The 5,340-nt window shown below is 38.3% G+C and overlaps 1 protein-coding gene across 3 annotated transcripts in view; it reads right to left on the bottom strand.

Annotated features, from left to right (window-relative positions):
- Window positions 1–3,499: 3,499 nt before the first annotated feature.
- Window positions 3,500–5,340, bottom strand: part of arhgef7b (Rho guanine nucleotide exchange factor (GEF) 7b) — a 23,389-nt gene continuing 21,548 nt past the window's right edge. For 2 of the 3 annotated variants that reach the window (XM_087177679.1, XM_087177677.1), the window contains 3 exons: window positions 5,069–5,152; window positions 4,566–4,665; window positions 3,500–4,209 (listed from right to left, as the gene is read on the bottom strand). The gene's annotated coding sequence lies outside the window, so the exon portion shown is untranslated. Of the gene's footprint in view, window positions 4,210–4,428; window positions 4,454–4,565; window positions 4,666–5,068; window positions 5,153–5,340 lie in introns of all 3 variants that reach the window. The other variant, XM_087177678.1, reaches the window with a different exon arrangement.

Raw genomic sequence — 5,340 nt, forward strand, 5'->3', positions numbered from 1 at the left:
ATGAAATGTGGTGTCAAATTCCTGACTAAAGAACTGCAGACCGTCCTTCCCTCTGGACCTTTTGTTTTGAGTTTTCTTTGCCTTTTCCAATATTTCCTATCAATGATATCACCAGTTAGGATGTTTGAAAGTCAACACGGAAGCTTGAGCATGTGGGGCTAACTCAGCCTGCCAAATTAGCTAACTGTGAATAATTTGGTTATTTTGAATTTGAGACTATTCACTTCTGATTTCCTTTGACATGACATGGAAGTTAATGGAAGAGCTACACAAAGGCATTTGATGTTACTTATTTTCATAGTTGTTTAGTGATATTTAATTGAATTAAAGTTACCCAATTGTTTGTAGCATGTGCTCCCATCCGTGCTACCTCCAAACCAAGGTGAAAGGTCAGACTGTCAAACAGGAGGTGGGTGAATCCAATTGGTTTTATAGAAGGGGGAACCCGGATTGTACTAAGTGGGGTAGAGAACAGAGGGGTGTTTGGTTGTATGTTGAAATCTCAGCCAATCATATGAACTTTGAGGGCGGACACTGAGAGGAAAGACAGAAAAACTTTGGAAAGATCATTTCATTGTCTCTGGATAAGTAGCTCAAGGTGTTAGAGTCTGTCTCGAAGGATTCTAAGATTGGTGGTTAAATCACCCTGGATTTATTCAAGTTTTACAATCTAATAGGGTTTGACATCAAAAGATGAATATGAGACAAGAGATCAACATTTCAGCTTTTATTGCCAGGTATTTACATCTGGATCTGATACACAACTTAGAAGATAGCATTATTTGTAACAGAACACCAATTTTTTAGGTGAGAAAAAGTATTGGGACAGATAGACTTAAAATAGATTAAAGTGTATAAGACTTCATATTTATTTGCAAATCCTTTGCTTGCAATAACTGCATCAAGCCTGTGACCCATTGACATCACCAAACTTTTGCATTCTTCTTTTGTGATGCTTTTCCAGACTTTCACCGCAGCCTCTTTCAGATGTTTGTTTTGGGGGGTTTCTCCCCTCAGTCTCTTCTTTAGCAGGTAAAATGCTCTATAGGGTTTAAGTCTGGAGATTGACTTGGCCAGTCTAAAACCTTCCACTTCTTGCCCCTGATGAACTCCTTTGTTGTTTTTGCAGTGCGTTTTGGGTCATTATCTTGCTGCATGATGAATGATCTCCCAATCAGTTTGGTTGCATCTTTCTTTAAATTGGCAGACAAAATGTTTCTGTAGACTTCTGAGTTCATTTTGCTGCTGCCATCATGTGTTACATCATCAATGAAGATTAATGAGCCCATTCCAGAAGAAGCCATGCAAGCCCAAGCCATGACATTACCTCCACCGTGTTTCACAGATGAGCTTGTATATTTGGATCCTTTCTTTCTCCAAACTTTAGCCTTTCCATCACTTTGGTAAAAGTTAATCTTTACCTCATCAGTCCATAAAACTTTGTCCCAGAATTTTTTAGGCTCATCTCTGTACTTTTTTGGCAAATTCCAGCCTGGCCTTCTTATTCTTCTTGCTAATGAGTGGTTTGCATCTTCTGGTCTAGCCTCTGTTCTTTTGTTCATGAAGTCTTCTGCGAACAGTAGATTCTGATACCTTCACTCCTGCCCTCTGGAGGTTGTTGCTGATGTCACTAACAGTTGTTTTAGGATCTTTCTTTACAGCTCTCACAATGTTTCTGTCGTCAACTGCTGCTGTTTTCCTCGGCCTACCCATTCGAGGTCTGTTACTTAGTACACCAGTGGTTTCTTTCTTCTTCAGGACATTCAAAATGGTTGTACTGGCTATGGCCAATGTTTGTGCTATGGCTCTGATGATTTTCCCTCTTTTCTCAGCTTCACAATTGCTTTTTTTTCACCCATAGAAGCTCTCTGGTTTTCATGTTAGTTACACCTCTAACTATAAATGCTATATATAAAAACTATAAAATCCAAATCTGCAACTGAGCGTAGACATTCAGTGCTATTTATTGTTTGAATAATCAATTTAATAGGACACACCTGGGCAACAATACACACCTGTCAGTCACATGTTCCAATACTCTTGCTCACATGAAAAATGGGTGTGCTCAAAATAAAAGGTGCTATCTTCTAAGTTGTGTATCAAATCCAGATGTAAATACCTGGAAATAAAAGCTGAAATGTTGATCTCTTGTTTCATATTCATCTGTTGGTGTCAAACCCAAATGTTTTCAGTCTACAGCAAAAATAAAGGAATTGGCCTCACTGTTCCAATACTTTTGGAGGGGTGTGTATATGGCTATTACACAGTGAATCAAAAGAGGCTGTTGGGGGCTGTGTGAGGGCTTAAAAGCCCTAGGTTTCGCCAGTAACATTTGCTCTTCACTTCAGTGTCTTGCATGTGAGTAAGTGTTACACGTGTTTCAAAGCTCCAGAAAAAGCTGTAAATTGGACCTTAAGTTGAGGTTTTTATTTTTTTTGTTAAATCACATGGACATTTTTGGCTTGACATTTATAGAACATGTTGACCAAATAAATGGTGGGCGAAGTGGACGTATACAAAGTCAAGTGACAATGTTTAACTTTTGTATGCATTTGTGTTTCTTTCACAGTGTTAACCAGGGTTTGTTACAGGAGAAGGAGAGCCTCATGTCAGACTATGAGAAACTGAAGGCTGAGGACCAGGAGAAGGATACAAAGCTGCAGTCCATAGCTGGATGGAGCACAGCTTAATATGTTTTGTCAATGTTATTTATACACGTTTTCTGTCCAGGCTGCTGAATGAAGAGAGAAAACGGGCCAGAGAAGACCTGAAGTGCACACAAACACGAATGAAATGCGGTGTAAAATTCCTGACTAAAGAACTACAGGCCGTCCTTCCCTACAAGAGCTACACAAAGACATTTGATGTTACTTATTTTCATAGTTGTTTAGTGATATTTAATTGAATTGAAGTTACCCAATTGTTTGTAGCATGTGCTCCCATCTGTGCTACCTCCAAGGCAAGGCAAAAGGTCAGACTGTCAAACAGGATGTGGGTGAATCCAATTTGATTTACGGAAGGGGGAACCTGGATTGTACTAAGCGGGGTAGAGAACAGAACAAATCAAAACAACTACAGGAAAGGGGTTCTGTTGTCTGGTTAAATAGCTCAGGTTGTTAGAGGACTGCTTTCAATTCTAATTAAGTTAGATGAGTTTGTAAGTTCATGCAAACAGTCAAAGGCTGTAAGAAATAGCAGGGAATTGTCTGATCAAATAGCTCAGGCTGTAAGAAGACTGCCTGATAGTTAAGGGACTGTGGGTTTGATTCTTATAAGAGGCAGTAAATTTATGAAGTCTAGCATCCAAATAATGACATAAGAACTGTGAAAAAGAAAGGTAAAGTGTGTCTTACCAAATAGCTCAGGCTGTTAGAGGACTGCTTTGGAGTTATGACGATGTGAGTTCAGTTACTTATGTGGGCGGAGCTCGTGGGGTGGGTGGAGTAAGTGAGGTGGGAGGAGTAAGTGAGGTGTAAGGAAAAGAAGCAGGGAGACATAACACACTTCACTTTTTATTTTGATCAGTGCTTATCACCACATTGATTAGATTTTGTGTTTAACATGTTATGTGTAAAGTATATTTTTTTGTTTGCTAAATAAAATTCATACTTCAACTTAACTACCATTCTAGCTTAGTTACACCTGTTTGTGATTCTTCAGTAGTGGGAACTTCAAAGATACACTTGTGTTTGAACAAATATACTGCTACATAAGATTAAGTAGTTGAGTAGGAGGATTCTGTTGTATGTGTTTGCAAATTTAAAGCAGCTTGTTACTGCATGACATTTGAATTATTATTATTATTTATTACCATATATCAGGGATTTACAAGTGCCAAGTCAAGGATAACTCAAGTTCAAGTCTGATCTAAACGCCTTCTTTGTATTGCTATTGTTCAGCTACCTACTTCTTACTGCATGACATTTTAAATTTGTTCAAACACAAGTGTATCTTTGAAGTTCCCACTACTGAAGAATCACAAACAGGTGTTACTAAGCTAGAATAGTAGTTTAGTTGAAGCATGAATTTTCTTTAGCAAAGAAAAGAATGTACTTTACACATATAAATAACATGTTAACAATGAAAATCTGCCCTGACATGTTAAATGTGTGTTGGCGTTCAGTCCGGTCCAGTGTGGTCCGGTCCGGTCCAGTCCAGTCAGTTGGAGGTGGAAGGGCCGACTGCCAAAGAGGAAGTGGAGGGTTCCAGCTGCATTTATAGAGAAGAGGATTAGTGGTATAATCTTTTAGAGTTTTTGTGTGTAATAGTAAATTAGCAGAATCTATGAAATGAAAATGAATTGAGAAGTAAGATATGCTGACTTGAATAAAAATGAAGACTATTGTGTGATGAGTTTTTGTAATTGAATGTAATTTAAAATTTAATATGGATTTAAAGGCAGTACAGCAGAAGAAAATGGTGACATACCGTTGCAGCAGCAAAAAGACTTAGTCTAAAAGAGGCATGTAACCAAAGAGCAAGAATATAGAGTATAAATGTAAAGATTGTAAATATAGGATTGACTGCAGATGAATTGATATGAAGTTTGTAAAAATGTCACCTACGTGATGTGTTGTCCAGGTGGTCCAGAGGGTCCAGACAGTTGAGCAAAAGTGACATGACAGGAGGTGGTCAGAGCTGAGGCCTGCTGATTGAGCCATGATCCTTATGTAAAAAATGAAGATGGATAGAAGGGTTACATATGACACTCCTATGAATGATGATGCCCAAATGATATTTTTACTAACTAGTAAGAGTTTTGATGATTAATTCCAAAGAATAATACCAAAGCCAAGTGAAATTTGGCTAAGAAGAGTTGTGGTAGATTTGGGGAAGTGTGAGTTTTATTGAGAGGAAGAAGTGATGTCTATGATGTGAAATTACAGGTGGTGGTTTATATGTTTTTTAGGGCTTGGAGGGTACTCTAAATTGAGATGAAAATGCATGTATTTTTTCCCAAATGAAGTCTCTCTCTACTGTTGTAAGAGTGTAAGCCACAAAATTGAAAAGTGAGCACCTTGTGTCTGTGTAAGAGTAAAATATGTGAAGATAAAAGAAATCCTCTTACCGCTCTGCAGACAGTCATCCAGCTCCTCCTGCTTTCATGGTCCTGACGCAGTTGAGCGTGATGTTGATAAACGGCCGTCTCCACCTGTAAGAAGAAATAAAGCAAATGTGAGTGTTTTGAGGTGTTGTAAATGTTTGAGCTGCAGTGATCAATGTAAAAAATGAGCCTTAGAGTGTGTTTTATTGTTAAATATTGAAACGGTTGAGTCGTGTTTCCATACAGGTGATTGGTGGTGATTTGGCGTGATCTGGTGGTGATAAGATAAAAGTGCA

The sequence above is a fragment of the Seriola lalandi genome, unplaced genomic scaffold, assembly GCF_002814215.2.
Source record: "Seriola lalandi dorsalis isolate HSWRI2012SDOR001 ecotype SW California unplaced genomic scaffold, Sedor1 jcf7180002054630, whole genome shotgun sequence".
In the NCBI taxonomy this organism is placed as follows: Eukaryota; Metazoa; Chordata; class Actinopteri; order Carangiformes; family Carangidae; genus Seriola; species Seriola lalandi.